At 40.3% G+C, this 20,852-nt stretch overlaps 1 protein-coding gene across 1 annotated transcript in view; it reads right to left on the bottom strand.

The window, feature by feature from the left end:
- LOC142760540 (protein unc-93 homolog A-like) overlaps window positions 1-20,852 on the bottom strand; it is a 224,566-nt gene that overhangs the window by 95,367 nt on the left and 108,347 nt on the right. The window lies entirely within an intron of this gene.

Genomic DNA, 20,852 nt, shown 5'->3' with positions numbered 1-20,852 from the left:
AAGGAATCCTTCAATATTAATAGCTTTCTTAATTGTGGAAGCTCTTTTGTTGTTTATATGTTGGAATGCCCATGTCATCTACAATATATTGGCCGTACTACGCAATGTCTACGGACAAGGATCAATAACCACAGATTCAATATAAATACTGATTTTTTGAAACATAGTGTCTCTCGGCACTTTTCTACCACACACAGTAGCCAGTTTAGTAGCATACTTATTACACCTATTGAACAAATTCCACTTAATGTTACTAATCAATTCTGTAAGCTTAAACAGCGTGAAAATTACTGGATTTTCAAAATGAAGACCCTCCAACCAGATGGCCTTAATGATGTATCGGAGTCCACCCTTGATTAGAAAATAACAAAATAATTATTTTACTGATTGTTTTTTTGGAAGCCCAATTTCTTATTATTATATTATTATATTATTATATTTAGTTTTTCCTACATTCACTGTTATTTTCGTATAGATTATCAGTGCTCCCCTTCTCAGATACACCTACAGTTATGCTTTCCATTTAAATATAATTCATGGCACTTTGCTAGCCTCTATTTTCGTTTGGTTACTAATTACAATTTACCGGCTTTGCCGTCCTTTTCATATGAGTCTATTATGGTGGTTCCTGTTACTGCTTTGACATCGTTTGACAAGTATGTTATATATGTTTGTATACCTTTATACACTTGCACTTTTACACAGTACTGCTTTATATGACTTTTATAATGTAATTTCTATTGCAAATTTTTATTATATGATGTCCTGTTCAATTTCTTCTAGTGCCGATGCAGCCTTTTTTCCTTCTCTATTTCTGTTTTAATTTCATTATACCATACATATAGTTTTATATATTTATTTCTACATTTTTATATTTTCGGCTGTTTACTAAGTCTAAAAATTTCGTTTTACCTCTGACTGATGTCCTTTATATATATATTTTTTTATATACTGATGTTCGCGTATTAGTGTGCTCTGAAAGTGCGTTCATTTTAAATGTCACTTTTTGCACACAAATGGTTAATTTCTAAACTACACATCGTAATTGATGTTTAGGTCTTTTTGTACCATTTTCGGTGGCAATTCCGCTATCCCCGGGGTGGCCTTTCTTTTCAGCATCCTTTTGGATGCGATGCACGCCGTGCTGTATTTCAAATGGTTCTTATCATATTATTTTTACCTTCTTGTAAATTTTATATCTCTTCTCTTTCAGCATTGTAATTGATCATTTTTTCTTTCACATGTCTTATCCTTTCATTGTTTCTGTGAATATCCGTTTTTTAAACCTTGAACTATGACGTCACCCGAGCACTTTGACCCCTGTTCACATTGGCGGGTTTTTCATTATTGGCAGTGTTATTTAAACAGTGAATTGTGTATGTTTCCTTATGACCTGATGAAGATGCCGGTGCGGCATTGAAACGCGTAGTCATTATATCAATAAATCCTATTTTATCATTTATTCTCTCGTACATCACTTATCGTCACTCCAAACTTTTGTGTCTATCTGGTCCCATTGAAGTGCAGCAGCGCCCGCGGAGACTCCCTTTTCTTGCTAACCCAGCATAAAATGGATAATTGTATCACACACATTAGTAAATAAGTAAAGTTTACTATATGTCTTCTTTATCTAGGCATCATTATTTTTCTTTTTTTAAAAAATTCAGGACATTGTAAGGCTTATAAGTTTAATAGCAGTTTTCAAATATTCAACAAAATTTACAAAACATATTTTTTTAAGCCCCACTTCAGTTTTGAAGTGGCTTGAAGGGTCTATATATTAGAAACTCCTCATAAGTCACCCCATTTTAAAAAAAACCTGCACACCTCAATGTATTCAAAACAGAATTTAAGAAGTTTGTTAACCCTTTAGGTGTGTCATGTCCGTGGCTGGGGGCTGTCAGCTCTGTTCGACCCCTGACAGCCGCAGCCACGAGTCGGCAAGCGCTGGCCCCAGCCTCCTCCTCAGGAGAAGCCAGCGCTCGCGTCTACTCACCACTGCCGGATCCCGTAGGCACCCTTAAAGGGGCAGCGCGCACACCGGACCTCGTTCATGAACTTTGACCCGTGACTACTCTGGACTATAAGAGGGGTCCAGCCCCCTAGTTCTATGCCTGAGCTTGTTTGTGTATTCCTAGTCTGTCTTTCATATGGTCCCCTAGTGTTTCCTGCTCCCAGTGTTCCTGTTCCTGTATCCTATACTTGTATACTGATCTAATGCCGTGCTGAGCTGTTGCCGTGCTGTGCTGTATTCCACACCTGTCCTGCTTCTCCTAGCCTGACGTCCACCTGCTGCCAAGTTCCTGCCTAGCCTGCCTTGCTACTGTCCGAGCTGCCACAGGTACCCTATACGAACTATAGACTTTGACCTGTGTCCTGTTGGCCAGCTGCCTTACCGCCAAGACGGTACAGCCCAGTGGGTCCACAAACCCAACATGACAGTGTGTTTCCCAGAAATTAAAGCAATGTGGAGGTAAAATTTCCAAATTTTATTTTTTCTGGCAAAATTTCAATTTAATCCATTTATTTCAGTAACACAGAAATTGTTAACAGATAAGCACAACTCAATATTTATTACACAGACTCTGCAGTTTTCCAAAATATCACACATGTGGCCTTAGTGTGCTACTTGACTCAAACACAGGCCTCAGAAATGAAGGAGCACCTAGGGGATTTTGGGGCCTCCTTTCTATTAGGATGTTTTCCAGGCACCATTTCAAGTTTGAAAAGGCCTTAAGGTGACACCCCATAAATACCCTATTTTGGAAACGACACCCCTCAAGGAATGTATCTAGAGGTGTAGTGAGTATCTTGACCTCACAGGTGTTTCATAGAATTTATTAGAATTGGGCCATAAAAATTTTATTTCATTTTTTCTTCCAATAATATGCAGGTTTAGCTCAAAGTTTATTTCCACAAGGAATTCAAGAGAAATAGCAGCCCAAAAATTGTTAGACAATTTCTCATGAGCATGGCAATATCCCATATGTGGTCATAAACTACTGTTTGGGCACATGGGACTATAAAGTAATTTGGGTTAAGCTACCAGCAAGTGTGAATTTCTATGCTCCCCAATGTCGGAATAGAAACTCCAAATATCATTTAATTACATACACGAGAAAAAGGAGTCAAATACTATTGAGCCATAAAAAGCCAATTGCATAGAAAATTACAAATTTTATTGGACAATACAAAAATACATGGTTAAAATACAGACTACAAATCAATTCACTGCATATCTCCAATTAGGAGAAAACATGGAACCACAATAGTAATTTTATGTGTACATAGGAATGGGAAAATTCCCAAAGAGGATTGTCATCATTTTGCTCTAAAGTACATTATAAGAGTACGGCAAGGGTTAACAGAGTGTATGTCTATTCGTATCCAAAAAGTATGTTGTATCCCCAATACAATATGTCTTCGTAAAAGATAGTGGAGGATGACATAAGTAATGACTACAGTTTAGTATAATCTACACCCACTTAATAATTATTCAGAGGACAGAATAGTGAGCACAGCCTGTCCAAAGCCTCAATTAAGTGTACAAATAGCCGAGCAAATAGCATAACAAAACATCAGTTAGAAGTAAACCTAAATAAGTTACTAACCCATGTGGCTCCTCGGACGTAACGACTCCCAAGTGTGGAGAAAAACCCCAACGCGCGTTTCACGTAGATTTCTTTTTCAAGGGGTGTTCTGAGTTGTATTAATTAGACCTCTTAAGTATGATAGGTCAAGAAACCAGCTGACCTATCAGGCCAATAGAAGCCTGAATATGTTCAGTCGCGTGTGCCGAGATAAGTCATCGCGAGACTCCAGCACCGAGCCATTGAGACCCGACCACGCATGCGCGGCTCCGGAAACCGCGCACGCGCAGACAGGTACATTCAACAGCACGAGCGAGGTCCGGAGACGAAAAGCTCGACACACACAGACGGAAAACAAGGTAGGAAGCAATAGTAAAGCTTAATGATTGTTTGGAAAGAATCACAAGCAGTTAATCTACCATTTAGAATATGCACCATTTTATAATCATAGGAATATCATCCACCGCAGATGTACACAGACATATTATAATGAGATAAAAGGTCTCAAAAGTATCAATATACAGAAGCATTCAAAAGTAGAAGAATATATCCTGATAAGACAAGTGATGAATAAAAGTATAAAAGAATGGCAAATTATAAACCATAATAAACAGGTACTCATCGAAATAAGATTAAGTGAAAGAAAAAAGAGAAACATATAGTGATAAGATGCTGACTAAAATGTAAAGGTCAGCAATGATATTTAATAAATCATTATAGTGAGTGTATATTATTAAATATCCAGAAAGAACACAGACAAGGAAAGAGACAGATACTCTGTCCACATATGTGTTCCGCGTGGATATCCATACATTAGTAAAATAATGTGTGTATATAAGTAAATAAATGAAATTACATACATTCAAAAAAAGAAATATTACATCAGGAAAATAAAGGTCTACATAAAAGAATATACATTTTATACTGCGATTTTAACAATGAATCCATTAGTACAAATGCAATGACAGATAGTAAAATATCAACAGCGTGCGAACACGCTCCAAATGGTCCCATCATGTTCCGAGGTCTAGACAAAGAAGAGAGTCTTTCCACATAAATCCCGCCTCTCACGTCCCACTTTTAGCGACCATAAGTAAATCAGAAATACTCTGGTATAGAGGAGTAGTGTAAAAAACGAAACAGAACAAAAACATATATTAGTAGATATACAGATTAAAAAGGTTAAAAAACAAATGAAGATAGAGAATTTAAAAGGAAGGAGGCAAAACTTAATGTCTCGTTCAGACCAACAGGGGCCATTGTACCAAGGGTAATAATCCACTTACATTCCCTCTGAGCCAACAATTTCTTACAGTCCCCACCTCTAATGCCACAAAAAACTCTATCAATACCCCATGCCTTGAAAGATTTTGGGTCACAGGCATGGTGTATTTTAAAGTGTCTGGGGATTGTTTTAAGGAGTGTAATGTCCTCGACATCCTTAGCAGTATATCACGCACATGTTCTCTTACCCTAATCCTTAGTTGTCTTGAGGTCAGACCAACATATACCTTTTGACAGCCACAAGTTGCGTAATATATAACGTTCGTTGTGCTGGAGGAGATATAATGTCGGATCTCAAAAGCCCTATTCTCTGTCATTGACACAAAGTTTGTTGTGCGGACCATGTTCATACATGATAGGCAATCACCACAGGGGTAACAACCCTGTCTGGGACTGCTTGATGAAAATAAATTTTGTTGGCTGTGTGCATAATGGCTCTTCACTAGCATATCTTTAAGATTCATGCTCCTTCGAGCTGTCATTTGTTTTTTTTTGGATAGGTTTCCCACAAAAGCAGGTTCAAGGTGTAAAATTTGCCAATGCTTATCCAAAATAGATCTCATCATAGACCATTGATTATTATATGTAGTGATATATCGGATATTATTTTGATCACTTTTCTTTTTGTTTATTCCCAATGGATGTAAAATTGAATCCCGACTCGTGAGTTGTGCCCGTCTTTATCCTTTCTTAATGCTTCTGTGACTGTACCCTCTGTCCAAAAATCTTTCTCGCAAATCCCTAGATTGTTTCTCAAAGCTCACATTCGATGAACAGATGCGCCTCATTCTCAAAAACTGCCCAGTAGGGATGGCGCCACTTGTCGACTGGCTGTGGGCAGAAGTTGCATGGAGTAGTGAATTAACAGATGTCTTTTTCCTGAATACATCAGTCTGAAGACATCCCATGTTATCCACCTCAATTGCAATGTCCAAAAAATCAACCCTGTGTATTTATCAGACACATAGGTTAGTTTTATATTAAAATCATGAATGGACCATTTGGAGCGTGTTCGCACGCTGTTGATATTTTACTATCTGTCATTGCATTTGTACTAATGGATTCATTGTTAAAATCGCAGTATAAAATGAATATTCTTTTATGTAGACCTTTATTTTCCTGATGTAATATTTCTTTTTTTGAATGTATGTAATTTCATTTATTTACTTACATACACACATTATTTTACTAATGTATGGATATCCACGCGGAACACATATGTGGACAGAGTATCTGTCTCTTTCCTTGTCTGTGTTCTTTCTGGATATTTAATAATATAAACTCACTATAATGATTTATTAAATATCATTGCTGACCTTTACATTTTAGTCAGCATCTTATCACTATATGTTTCTCTTTTTTCTTTCACTTAATCTTATTTCGATGAGTACCTGTTTATTATGGTTTATAATTTGCCATTATTTTATACTTTTATTCATCACTTGTCTTATCAGGATATATTCTTCTACTTTTGAATGCTTCTGTATATTGATACTTTTGAGACCTTTTATCTCATTATAATATGTCTGTGTACATCTGCGGTGGATGATATTCCTATGATTATAAAATGGCCCATATTCTAAATGGTAGATTAACTGCTTGTGATTCTTTCCAAACAATCATTAACCCCTTAATGACCGGGCATGTTTGTACCTTAATGACCAAGCCAGATTTGTCAAATCTCGTATGTCTGACTTTATCAGAGAATAACTCTGTGAAAGTTTTGAATATCCAAGTAATTCTGACATTGTTTTTTCGTCACATGTTGTACTTTATTTTAGTGGTAAAAGTAGACTGATACGATTTGCGGAAATTAATTAAAAAATAGAAAAATTGAAGAAATTTTGTAAAAATTACCATTTTCCCCTATTTTTAACTGCAATATGTCACATATGTACACACATACTGTACAATTTTTTTAATTAAATATATATTTCTATCTCTTTACTCCATTTTGGCAGCACTTTTGAAAAAATAAAATAAATTTTCAGCAATTTAGAGGACTTACAAATTGAATAATAATATTATAAATTTTGAAGTACATTTTGTTTTCCTGCACCAAGCCAGGTTTTCAGAGGCTCATAGGTGTCAGAATGGTGGAAACCCCCACAAATGACCCCATTTAGAAAACTAGACCCCTTAAGTTATTTACCTAAGGGTATAGTAAGTATTTTGACCCCACAGTTTTTTGCTAAATTTAATACATAGCAGGTGAAAAAAAAAAAATTCACTTTTTTTCATAAAAGTATCAGTTTGAAGACCAATTTCTTTGTAAAGCGACCATGAGAATGAAGAAACACACCACAAAATCTATCACCCTGTTTCTCCTGTTTTCAAAAATACCAACATTGTGGCCCTAATGCGCTGCCTGTACACACGGCAGGACCCAAAAGGAAGGGAGCACCCGGAGGCTTTCAGGACTCCTATTTTGCTTGAAAATGTTTTAGGCCCCACTGTACATTTGGAGAGGCTTTGGGCTGCCAGAACGATAGAAACTCCCCATAAACGACCCCATTTAGAAAACTAGACCCCATAAGGTATTTATTTAGGGGTATAGTAATTATTTTGACCCCACAGTTCTTTGCTAAATTTAATGCATATCAGGTGAAAAAAAAAATAATTTCACTTTTTTCATAAAAGTATTTGTTTGAAGACCGATTTCTTTGTAAAGCGACCATGAAAATGAAGAAACACACCACAAAATCTATCACCCTCTTACTCCTGTTTTCAAAAATACCCACATTGTGGCCCTAATGCGTTGTTTGGACACACGGCAGGGCCCCAAAGGAAGGGAACACCCGGAGGCTTTCAGGACTCATATTTTGCTTGAAAATGTTTTAGGCCCCAATGTACATTTGGAGAAGCTTTGAGCTGCCAGAATGATAGAAACTCCCCATAAACGACCCCATTTCGAAAACTAGACCCCCTAAGGTATTTATCTAGGGGTATAGTTAGCATTTTGACCACACAGGTTTTTCGCTAAATATATTGAAATTAGTCTGTAAGAATTAAAATGTACTTTTTTTCTGAAACAACATAGAAATTTTTATTATTTACAAGGAATAACGAAGAAAATGCACCCCAACATTTGTAAAGCAATGTCTCCCGATTACGACAATACCCCATATGTGGTAATAAACTGCTGTTTGGACCCACAGCAGGGCTCAGAAGGGAAGGAGCGCCATTTGGATTTATGATTTTGCTGGAATGGTTTTCGGTGCCATGTCGCATTTGCAATGCACTGGAGGGACCAAAACAGTGGAAACCCACCAAAAGTGACCCCATTTTGGAAAAACCTTCAAGGAATTTTTCTAGGGGTATAGTGAGCATTTAGACCCCACGGGTCTTTTGCAGAGTTTATTAGAATTAGGGCGCAAAAATTAATATCAACATTTTTTCCACTAAAATGTTGCATTTTCTCATTTTCACAAGGGATAAAGGAGGAAAAAAACAACCATTTTTTTATAAAGCAATTTCTCCCGAGTACGGAAATACCCCACATGTGGTCATACGTTTTTTCATTAGAAATGAATTAACCCTTTCAGGACTGATCCATTTTTTGCTTTCATATTTTCGATTTTCACTCCCCGCTTTCCAAGAGCCATAACTTCTTTATTTTTCCATCAATAGAGTAGTGTGAAGGCTTATTTGTTGCGGGACAATCTGTAGTTTTCATTGGTACCATTTTGGGGTACATGCAATTTTTTTTTTATCACTTTTTATTCCATTTTTTTGAAATCCTGAGCAAAAAACAGGAATTCTGACACCGTGTTTTAGGGTTTTTTTTTTGCGGCGCTCACCGTACGCTATAAATGACATTTTTACTTTATTCTGCGGGTTGGTACGATTACGGCGATACCATATGTATATAGGTTTGGTCCTTTTTTTTAGCGTTTGCACAATAAAATGACTTATTTATAAAAAAAAAAAATTCTGTGTCACCATATTCTGAGAGCCATAATTTTTTAATTTTTTAGTCAAAAAAGCTGTGTAAGGGCTTGTTTTTTGCGGGACGGATAGAAGTTTTTATTGGTACTATTTTCGGGTACATGCGACTTTTTGATCACTTTTTATTCTTTATTTAGGGAGCGGTGGTGACCAAAAAATTGCGATTCTGTCGTAGTTTTTTATTGATTTTTTTTGGGGTGTTCATCGTGCGGGAAAAATAACATTATAGTTTTATAGTTGGGTTCGTTACGAACGCGGTGATACAAAATATGTGTACTTTTTTAACGTGTTCATTTTTTTTCTATAATAAAAGTCTTATTATAGGAAAAAAAGCATTTAGTGTTTATAGAACTTATAACTTTTATTTTTACACTTTTTTTAAAACATTTTTATTACTTTTTTGAACTTTTTTTACTTGTCCCACTAGGGGACACTTAGACTTGCAGCTTTGATCGCTGCTAGAGTACATTACACTACACACGTAGTGTAATGTACTCTAACTGTCATTGTGACGTGACTGTCACACTGACAGGAAGCAGAGGAGGAACGGCCGGAGGCTGTTCCTCCGAGGCTTCCGTGCATGGCAACCCGGAGGTCATTATCTGACCTCCGATTGCCGTGACAAGCATCGGTAGCCCCCACGATCACTTCGTGGGGGCTGCTGATGTGCTTCAAACCACTTAAATGCGGCGACGGCAATCCGTCGCCGCACTTAAGGGGTTAACTGCCGAAATCAGCGGCGATGGTCCGCTCTCCGGCAAGACTGATGTCTCAGCTGTCGGGGACAACTGTCAGCGCGGGTCTGTCACTCTGTGTTTACACAGAGTGACAGTTTGAAATGCGGACGAAAATGAACGTCATGGTGCGGGAACTATAAGCCGACCAGGACGTGCATTTTCGTCCTTGGTCGTTAAGGGGTTAAGCTTTACTATTGCTTCCTACCTTGTTTTCCGTCTGTGTGTGTCGGTTTCCGGAGCCGCGCATGCGTGGTCGGGTCTCAATGGCTCAGTGCTGGAGTCTCGCGATGACTTATCTCGGCACACGCGACTGAACATATTAAGGCTTCTATTGGCCTGATAGGTCAGCTGGTTTCTTGACCTATCATACTTAAGAGGTCTAATTAATACAACTCAGAACACCCCTTGAAAAAGAAATCTACGTGAAACGCGCGTTGGGGTTTTCCTCCACACTTGGGAGTCGTTACATCCGAGGAGCCACATGGGTTAGTAACTTATTTAGGTTTACTTCTAACTGATGTTTTGTTATGCTATTTGCTCGGCTATTTGTACACTTAATTGAGGCTTTGGATAGGCTGTGCTCACTATTCTGTCCTCTGAATAATTATTAAGTGGGTGTAGATTAGACTAAACTGTAGTCATTACTTATGTCATCCTCCACTATCTTTTACGAAGACATATTGTATTGGGGATACAACATACTTTTTGGATACGAATAGACATACACTCTGTTAACCCTTGCCGTACTCTTATAATGTACTTTAGAGCAAAATGATGACAATCCTCTTTGGGAATTTTCCCATTCCTATGTACACATAAAATTACTATTGTGGTTCCATGTTTTCTCCTAATTGGAGATATGCAGTGAATTGATTTGTAGTCTGTATTTTAACCATGTATTTTTGTATTGTCCAATAAAATTTGGAATTTTCTATGCAATTGGCTTTTTATGGCTCAATAGTATTTGACTCCTTTTTCTCGTGTATGTAATTGTTTGGGCACATGGCAATGCTTAGAACAGAAGGAGCGCCTTTTCGCTTTTGGAGCGCAGATATTACTGGAATGGTTTTCTAATGCCATGTCGCATTTGCAAAGCCCCTGATGTAGCAGCAAAATGGAAACCCCCAATAAATGACCCCATTAAGGACACTAAACTTCTTAAAGAGGCTCTGTCACTAGATTTTGCAACCCCTATCTTGTATTGCAGCAGATCGGCGCTGCAATGTAGATTAGAGTAACGTTTTTTTTTTTTGTTTTTTAAATCAGCGTTTGCAGTTAAGTAGCTACATCGACTTACGCCGATGCTGCTGCAGAATCAAATGTAGCCTCTGGTGCCGATGTGTCCTCGCTCGTCCGACACGATGCAGGACCGGGGGCAGGAAGTGAGTGACGTCACAGTGTGATCTCTCGAGAACACGCTGTGTCTGTGCACTGCCAGAAGCTGGGTGTTAACGAAGAGAAGTGGATGATGCTGATTCGTCAGCATCATACACTTCCATTCACAACGCCCAGCTAGTAAAAGAAGTAAAAACGCCCAGATGTACATACACAATACACGCCCAGTTGTACTTTAACGTTAAACACGCCCAGTTTTACTTCAGAAAGCCTCATTTGCATAAATATAAAAATGGTCATAACTTGTCCAAAAATGCTCGTTTTAAAAAAAAAAAAACGTTACTCTTATCTACATTGCAGCGCCGACCTGCTGCAATATGAGATAGGGGTTGCAAAATCTGGTGACAGAGCCTCTTTAAGGAATTTTTCTGGAGGTGTAGTGAGCATTTTGACCCCACAGATGTTTCTGAAAATGTATTCGGATTGGGCTGTAAAATCGGAAATTATTATTTTTTGCCAATAATATGTAGTTTTAGCTCAAGTTTTAAGGACTATTGGAGAAAAGCACCCCAATGTTTGTAGAGCATTTGTTCCTGAGTGCAGAAATTACCCATATGTGGTCATAAACTGCTGTTTGAGCACACAGCAGGGCTCAGAAGGAAAAGAGAGCTATCTTTTGCTCAATTGAGCGCAATTTAATTTTTGCAGCGAACATTTTGAAAAATTCTTTTTTGACGCCATGTTGCATTGGGCTGACGTACAAATACAGTCAAAACCTCAGAGGAGTGACTCCATTTTCGAAACTAAACCCCTTTAAAGAATTTATTATGAGTAGTAGTGACCATTTTGACCCCACACATGTTTTTCAGAAATTAGTTCACAATGGATACTACAGATGGAAAATTGCCATTTTTACAATGGCCAATAAGTTGTGCCTAGCTTGTACCACTGGAGATACACACCCGATAAGTTGTTAAAGAGGCTCGGTCACCAGATTCACAAACCCCTATCTCCTATTGCATGTGATCGGCGCTGCAATGTAGATAACAGCAACGTGTTTTTTTTTAAAAAAACGTTAATTTTTGGCCAAGTTATGAGCTATTTTATATTTATGCAAATGAGCTTTGAAATGGACAACTGGTCGTTTTTTTTTTCGTTATGTCCAACTGGGCGTGTATTGTGTTTTTAACTGGGCGTGTTTATGTGTATGACGCTGACCAATCAGTGACCAGTCAGCATCATACACTCCTCAACATCTGCACGCTCCTCTCCTGAAATATTCTGTGCTGCTGTGAAATCTGCTCTTACAATTACGTAGCTCTCAATCTGTTACCTCTCCTCCACTCCTGTCCTCAATTACACCTTCACAGGATTGGCAAGTCACCACCCCGCACAAGATCCTACGGCACGGAGAGGAGCGTGCAGATGTTGAGGAGTGTATGATGCTGACTGGTCACGGATTGGCCAGCGTTAGAGATGAGCGAACCGGGACAACCGAACCCGGTTTCGGTCCGAACTTCCGGTAAAGTTCGGTTCGCAGCGAATCCGAACTTCACCGGGTTCGGCCGAACCCGTTTTGACCGAACCCGGTCAAAAACATTATACAAATCGGCAGCCACTTATCTCTATCAATCACTGATAGAGAAAAGAGGCTGCTGATTAAAAATAAAATAAAAAGCATTTCATACGTACCCGGTCGTTGTCTTGTTGACGAGTCCCTCTTCTTCCTCCAGTCCGACCTTTTCTGACGCGGCAGCCTGTGATTGGCTGCAGAGGCCTCTGCAGCCTGTGATTGGCTGCAGAGGCCGCGGCAGCCTGTGATTGGCTGCTGCGCTCACATGGGCTGCATCGTCATCAAGGAATGTCGGGCCGGATGTCGAGAGGGACGCGTCACCAAGGCAACGGCCAGGAGACCGGACTGGAGGAAGCAGAAAGTTCTCGGTAAGTATGAACGTCTTTTTTTTTACAGGTACTGTGATCGGTAGTCACTGTCCAGGGTACTGAAACAGTTACTGCCGATCAGTTAACTCTTTCAACACCCTGGACAGTGACTATTTAGGGTATGTGCACACACACTAATTACGTCCGTAAATGACGGACGTATTTCGGCCGCAAGTACCGGACCGAACACAGTGCAGGGAGCCGGGCTCCTAGCATCATAGTTATGTACGATGCTAGGAGTCCCTGCCTCTCTGCAGGACAACTGTCCCGTACTGTAATCATGTTTTCAGTACGGGACAGTAGTTCCACGGAGAGGCAGGGACTCCTAGCATCGTACATAAATATGATGCTAGGAGCCCGGCTCCCTGCAGGGTGTTCGGTCCGGTACTTGCGGCCGAAATACGTCCGTCAATTACGGACGTAATTAGTGTGTGTGCACATACCCTTACTGACGTCGCCTAGCAACGCTGCCGTAATGACGGGTGCACACATGTAGCCACCCGTCATTACGGGGCCTCATGCACACGACCATAAAAACACCCGTTATCACGGGTCGTAATTACGACCCGAAATAGCGGGCCCATAGACTTCTGTTAGCCACGGGTACCTTCCCGTTTTCTCACGAGAAGGTGCCCGTGCCGTTAAAAAGATAGAACATGTTCTATTTTTTTATTTTACGGGCCGTGCTCGTAATTACGACTCGTAACTACGGGCAGCCGGCCGCTTTTGCGAACCGTGCTGTCATTATAATTATAGCAGCACGGCCCGTAAAATAGAAAAATAGAACATGTTCTATTTTTTTAACGGCACGGGCACCTTCCCGTGAGAATACGGAAAGGTACCCGTGGGTAACAGAAGTCTATGAGCCCGTTATTGCGGGTCGTAATTACGACCCGCAATAACGGGTGTTTTTACGGTCGTGTGCATGATGGGAGCACGGCTCGGAAAAACGAACGGCTGCCCGTGCTCATCTCCTGAAATAATCTGTGCTGCCTTAAACTCTGTGGACAGGTCAGGATCCTGTTTCTTTTAAATGCTGCTAGGGAACCCGCTCGATCCACTATATAAGGCTACGCTACAGTGCAGCATTTAAAAGAAACAGGATCCTGACCTGTCCACAGAGTTTAAGGCAGCACAGAGTATTTCAGGAGATGAGCGTGCAGATTCAGTGCTGTTGTGAACTCTGCTCTTACCATTACGTAGCTCTCAGTCTGTTATCTCTCCTCCACTCCTGTCCTCAAGAACACCTTCACATGATTGGCAAGTCACCACGTAATGGTAAGAGCAGAGTTCACAGCAGCACAGAGTATTTCAGGAGATGAGCGTGCGGATCTTGTGCGTGGTGGTGACTTGCCAATCATGTGAACGTGTTATAGAGGACAGGAGTGGAGGAGATGTAACAGACTGAGCTACGTAATGGTAAGAACAGAGTTCACAGCAGCACAGAGTATTTCAGGAGAGGAGCGTGCAGATTCAGTGCTGCTGTGAACTCTGCTCTTACCATTACGTAGCTCAGTCTGTTACCTCTCCTCCACTCCTGTCCTCAATAACACCTTCACATGATTGGCAAGTCACCACCCCGCACAAGATCCGCACGCTCATCTCCTGAAATACTCTGTGCTGCTGTGAACTCTGCTCTTACCATTACGTGGTGACTTGCCAATCATGTGAAGGTGTTCTGGAGGACAGGAGTGGAGGAGAGGTAACAGACTGAGAGCTACGTAATGGTAAGTTCAGAGTTCGCAGCAGCACTGAATCTGCACGCTCATCTCCTGAAATACTCTGTGCTGCCTTAAACTCTATGGACAGGTCAGGATCCTGTTTCTTTTAAATGCTGCACTGTAGCGCAGCCTTATATAGTGGATCGAGCGGGTTCCCCAGCAGCATTTAAAAGAAACCGTGTTTGTGTATGTGTGTGTTTGTGTATATATGTGTGTTTGGGTATGTGACTTTGTCTGTTTTTGTTTTTATATGTGTGTGTGTATTTATGGGTGTGTTTGTGTATATGTGTTTTGTGTATATGTTTGTGTATATATGGGTGTATATGTTTGTGTGTAGATGTTTGTGTGTGTTTTTGTATATGTGTATATGAGTGTGTGTTTGTGTGTATATATGGGTGTGTTTGTGTATATGTGTTTGTGTATATGTGTGTTTGGGTATGTGTGTTTTTGTTTGTATATGTGTTTGTGTATATGTGTTCGTGTATGTGTGTATAACTGTGTGTGTGTGTGTTTGGATATGTGTGTTTTTGTTTGTATATGTGTGAGTTCGTGTATATGTGTGTGTTTGTCTGTTTATGTGTGTGTGTATATCTTGTTGTGTTTGTGTATATATGTGTGTGTCTGTGTATGGTTGTTTGTTTGTGTGTGCGTGTATATATGTGTGTAGGTGAGTAGAAGTATTGGTATTGTTCACATTGATAACTGTTTTTTTATGTTGTTGCAGATTTTGATGTACCGATTGGACTACATCTTCGATTCGTTGGACTACTGCGTAGATCTACGTTTTTTCAAATTTTAATAAAATGGTTAACGAGGGTTTTGTTGGGGATTTCTTATTTCAATAAAAAAGAATTGTCTTTGTGGTTTTTTTTCAAACTTTATTAGTGCCTAGATAATGGCAGTTGGCTGATTGACAGCGTCCATTATTAAGGCGGTTCTTAGTGTTAGCCGGTGCAGAGGCTAGCACTAACCACCCATTATTACCCCGGTACCCACCACCACCAGGGGTGCCGGGAAGAGCTTGGTACGATCCAGTACCCGACCATCTGTTGTGATGGTCGGGTACTGGGGCGGCCGTAGGCTGGTATTATGAGGCTGGGAAGGGCCAAAATCAGTGGACCTTCCCACCCTTGTAATGCTAGGCTGCTGCTGCTGTGTTGTATCGGGCTGGTTATAAAAATGGGGGGGACCCCCACGTCGTTTTTTTTTTGGAATTTAACAAATTTAGCAATAGACGGGTCCCCCACATTTTTAATAACCAGCCATATACAAGGCCGCAGCAGTCTGGCATTACATGGGTGGGAAGGGCCACTGGTTTTGTCCATTCCCAGGCTAATAACACTGTGTTGTATGTGGCTGGTTATGATAAATTGGGTGGAACCCCATGTCTTTTTAAAAAAAAAAATGTAAATAAATAAATAATTTAAAAAAATGACGTGGGGTCCCCCCCCACTTTTATAACCAGCCAGATACAACACAGCAGCAGCAGCCTAGCATTACAAGGGTGGGAAGGTCCACTGTTTTTGGCCCTTCCCAGCCTCATAATACCAGCCTGCGGCCGCCCCAGGGCCCGACCATCACAACAGATGGTCGGGTACTGGATCGTACCTGGCTCTTCCCGGCACCCCTGGTGGTGGTGGGTACCGGGGTAATAATGGTGGTTAGTGTTAGCCTCTGCACCGGCTAACAATAAGCCTCGCCTTAGTAATGGATGTTGTCACTCAGACAGCGGCCATTACTAAAGTGGTAATAATAAAATTTGAAAAGAAAAAGACAAAGATATAGATAAAATATTTTATTGAAATAAAGCACCCCCAACACAACCCTCATTAACCATTTTATTGTAGAAAAAAAAAACGTCATCTAAGTAGTCCTCGAAACCGACGTAGTCCAAACACCAAACCTGTAAAAATGAAATAAAACATGTCGTAGGCTTAGATTCAGTTTAATGTGTGATACTGACTGTTATACCATGTATAGAAGCCTCCCGTGAAGTTGACTTAGATACAGGGCGCCAGCAGACAGTATCATACATGGCCATACATACATATATACAAATATACATACATACATATATACAAACATACATACATATATACAAGCATGCACATATATACATACATGCAAACATACACACATATATACATGCAAACTATCATACATACATACACACACACATGAAAACATACATACTTACAAACAAACATGCAAAGATACATACATACATATATACAAGCATGCACAAATATACATGCAAACATAAATACATGCAAACATAATTACATACATGCACATATATATAAACATACATGCAAACATACATGCAAAAATAAAAACATGCAAACATACATACATGCACATATATACATACATACATGACAACATACATACATGCAAACATACATACATGCAAACATACATACACACATGCAAACATATATACATGCAAATATACATACAAACATGCACATGTATACATACATGCCAACATACATGCAAACATACATGCACATATATACATACATACATGACAACATACATACATGCAAATATACATACATACACACATGCACATATATACATACATGCCAACATACATGCACATATATACATACATGACAACATACATACATACATACATGACAACATACATACATATATATATACACACATGCAAATATACATACAAACATGCATACATACATGCAAACATACATTCATGCAAACACACATACATGCAAACATACATACATACATACAAATATACATACACACATGCACATATATACATACATGACAACATACATACATACATGACAACATACATGCAAAAATACATACATGCAAACATACATACATGCAAATATATACATGCAAATATACATACAAACATGCACATATATACATACATGCCAACATACATGCAAACATACATGCACATATATACATACATACATGACAACATACATACATGCAAATATACATACATACACACATGCACATATATACATACATGCCAACATACATGCACATATATACATACATGACAACATACATACATACATGACAACATACATACATATATATATATATACACACATGCAAATATACATACAAACATGCATACATACATGCAAACATACATTCATGCAAACACACATACATGCAAACATACATACATACATACAAATATACATACACACATGCACATATATACATACATGACAACATACATACATGACAACATACATGCAAAAATACATACATGCAAACATACATACATACATACATACATGCAAATATATACATGCAAATATACATACAAACATGCACATATATACATACATGCCAACATACATGCACAGATATACATACATACATACATGACAACATACATACATGCCAACATACATACATACATACATACATACATGCCAAAAAATAATAATAATACGTTCATACTTACTTTCCTCCTGTCCGGCCTCCAGCGATGACGTTTCATTCATGTCGCCGCTGCAGCCTGTGATTGGCTGCAGAGGCGGTCACGTGGGATGAAGCGTCATCCTGACGTGCGTGACCGCCACTACAGCCTGTGATTGGCTGCAGCGGCGAAAGGGATGAAACGTCATCGCTGGAGGCCGGACAGGAGGAAAGTAAGTACGAACGTATATTTTTTATTTTTTTATTGCATTTAAATTGTATTTTCCGCGCGCCGAGCATGTACTGTGAAGGTTGCTGAAAGAGTTAGTGCAGCCCATTAACTCTATCAGCACCCTGGACAGTAGCATGCTCGGCGCACGTAAGTGACAGGTTCGGTCAGAACTAGTTCGGTCCGAACCGAACTTTTTTGTGAAATTCGGCGAACTAGCCGAACCGAACTTTTGATAAGTTCGCTCATCTCTAGCCAGCGTCATACACATAAACACGCCCAGTTAAAAACACAATACACGCCCAGTTGGACATAACGAAAAAAAAAACGGCCAGTTGTCCATACATTGCAGCGCCGATCACATGCAATAGGAGATAGGGGTTTGAGAATCTGGTGACAGAGCTTCTTTAAGCGGGTCCTCCAGAGTACAGTAATACCCACATATGGTCATAAACTGCGGTTTGTGCACACTGCCAGGCTTAGAAGGCCCGCCATTTAGCTTTTGGAGAGCTGATTTTTCTTGCTAGTAGTTTTGTTTTGTGTTTTACTGGTATTTCAGTTTACAGAGTGGGAGCATAGGTAAGTTTAGTGGACTATATCAGCAGATAATAAGGTGGTTTAATGGCGTATATAAATAAAATAAATTATTTATGGATATTGACGTACGCTTTGAACCAATCCTTTATGCACAGGCCAGTTTTTTTTAAATATCATAGTCTCCGCTGCATCTACGGGGTCCACCTGTGGGGCCTAGCAAATGATGACATGAGGTTTTAGGTGAAGTGCTGAACATATAAATTAGACTGGGCTGTCGTTTCGCATCATTGGTTTCCAAGAGTCATAACTTTTTATTTTTCCTTAGACGAGCTGTAGTTTTTTGTTTTTGTATAATTGTTTATTTCGTGTTTTCAGAAAGGAAGATTCGCAACATACAATGATCAAAGAGAAAAGAAATCAAATAAAAATTATAATACAACAATACAGAGTATAATGTTAGGAAGTTGTGACAAGCATTAGGGTATGTGCACACGATGAGAGGCTTTTACGTCTGAAAAGAGAGGAGAAAACAGCCAGGGGCGTAGCTAGGGGGGGGGGGCAGGCGGGGCATGTGCCCCGGGCGCAGTTCAGAGGGGGGCGCCAGCGCCACCTCCTCCTGCACTATAATTGTACCTGTGTCGCAAGGACACAGGTACAATTAGAAGCAATGAATGACCGGGCACGTTCCGTGCCCGGCAATTCAGCGCCTTTCCACGAATGAAGCGACTAGTACCTTTTGTACCGGTGACGCTTCCGTCGATGAAATGCGCTGACTGACTGACAGGGAAAGTCATCCTGCCCAGCCAATCAGCGCCTTTCATAGACGCTGTGTTCAACCCCCTGGAGACCTGCACAGAAGAGAGCAGGTCTCCATGGCTGCCGGACGGCGTGGGAGCGGGAATAAGGTGAGCTTGAATTTTTTTTTAATTTTTTTTAAAATTGTAATAAAAGTGTGCGGGTGTATCTACAGGGGGGACGACTTTGTCTACACGGGGGGGACTTTGTCTACACAGGGGACTTTATCTATGGGGGGGGCTTTATCTGCGGGTGGTGTCTATCTACAGGGGGACTATATCTACAGGGCTGGGCTAAATACAGGGGGACTATATCTACAGGGGGGCTATATACTGGAGTGGGCTGTCTATAGAGCACCATATACAGGGGTGGGCTATATCTACAGGGGGCTATATACTATATAGCCCCCCCTGTAGCTATAGCCCACCCCTGTATATGGTGCTCCATAGATAGCCCACCCCAGTATATAGCCCCCCCCTGTAGATATAGTCGCCCTGTATATAGCCCAGCCCTGTAGATATAGCACCCCTGTAGATATAGCACCCCTGTAGATATAGCCCCCTGTAGATATATTCCCCCTGTATATAGCCCACCCCGGTATATAGCCCCCCTCTGTAGATATAGCCCCCCTGTGTATAGCCCACCCCTGTAGATATAGCCCACCCCTGTATATAGCCCCCCTCTGTAAATATAGCCCCCCCTGTGTATAGCCCACCCCTGTAGATATAGCCCCCCTGTGTATATCCCAGCCCTGTGTATAGCCCAGCCCTGTAGATATGGTCCCCCTGTAGATATGGTCCCCCTGTAGATATGGTCCCCCTGTAGATAGCCCACCCCTGTATATAGTCCCCCTGTAGATATAGTCCCCCTGTAGATATAGCCCTCCCCTGTATATAGTCCCCCTGTAGATATAGCCCACCCCTGTATATAGTATCCCACAAATAGCTCCCCCTATAGTGCTCCACAGAAAGCCCACCCCTGTATATAGCCCCCTTGTACATATAGTCCACCCCTGTATATAGTGCTCCACAGATAGCCCACCCTTGTATATAGTATATACAGGGGTGGGCTATCTGTGGAGCACTATATACAGGGGTGGACTATCTAGTGGAGCACTATATACAGGGGTGGACTATATGTACAAGGGGGGCTATATACAGGGGTGGGCTATCTGTGAAACACTATATAAAGGGGTGGACTATATGTGGAGCACTATATACAGGGTTGGGCTATATCTACAGGGGGGCTACATACATGGTTGGGCTATCTGTAGAGCTTTATATACAGGGGTGGGCTATATCTACAGGGGGCTATA

The sequence above is a fragment of the Rhinoderma darwinii genome, chromosome 4 (assembly GCF_050947455.1).
Source record: "Rhinoderma darwinii isolate aRhiDar2 chromosome 4, aRhiDar2.hap1, whole genome shotgun sequence".
NCBI lineage: Eukaryota > Metazoa > Chordata > Amphibia > Anura > Rhinodermatidae > Rhinoderma > Rhinoderma darwinii.
Note: the sequence above shows the minus strand (reverse complement) of the source record. Positions and strands in the feature narration are given on the sequence as shown.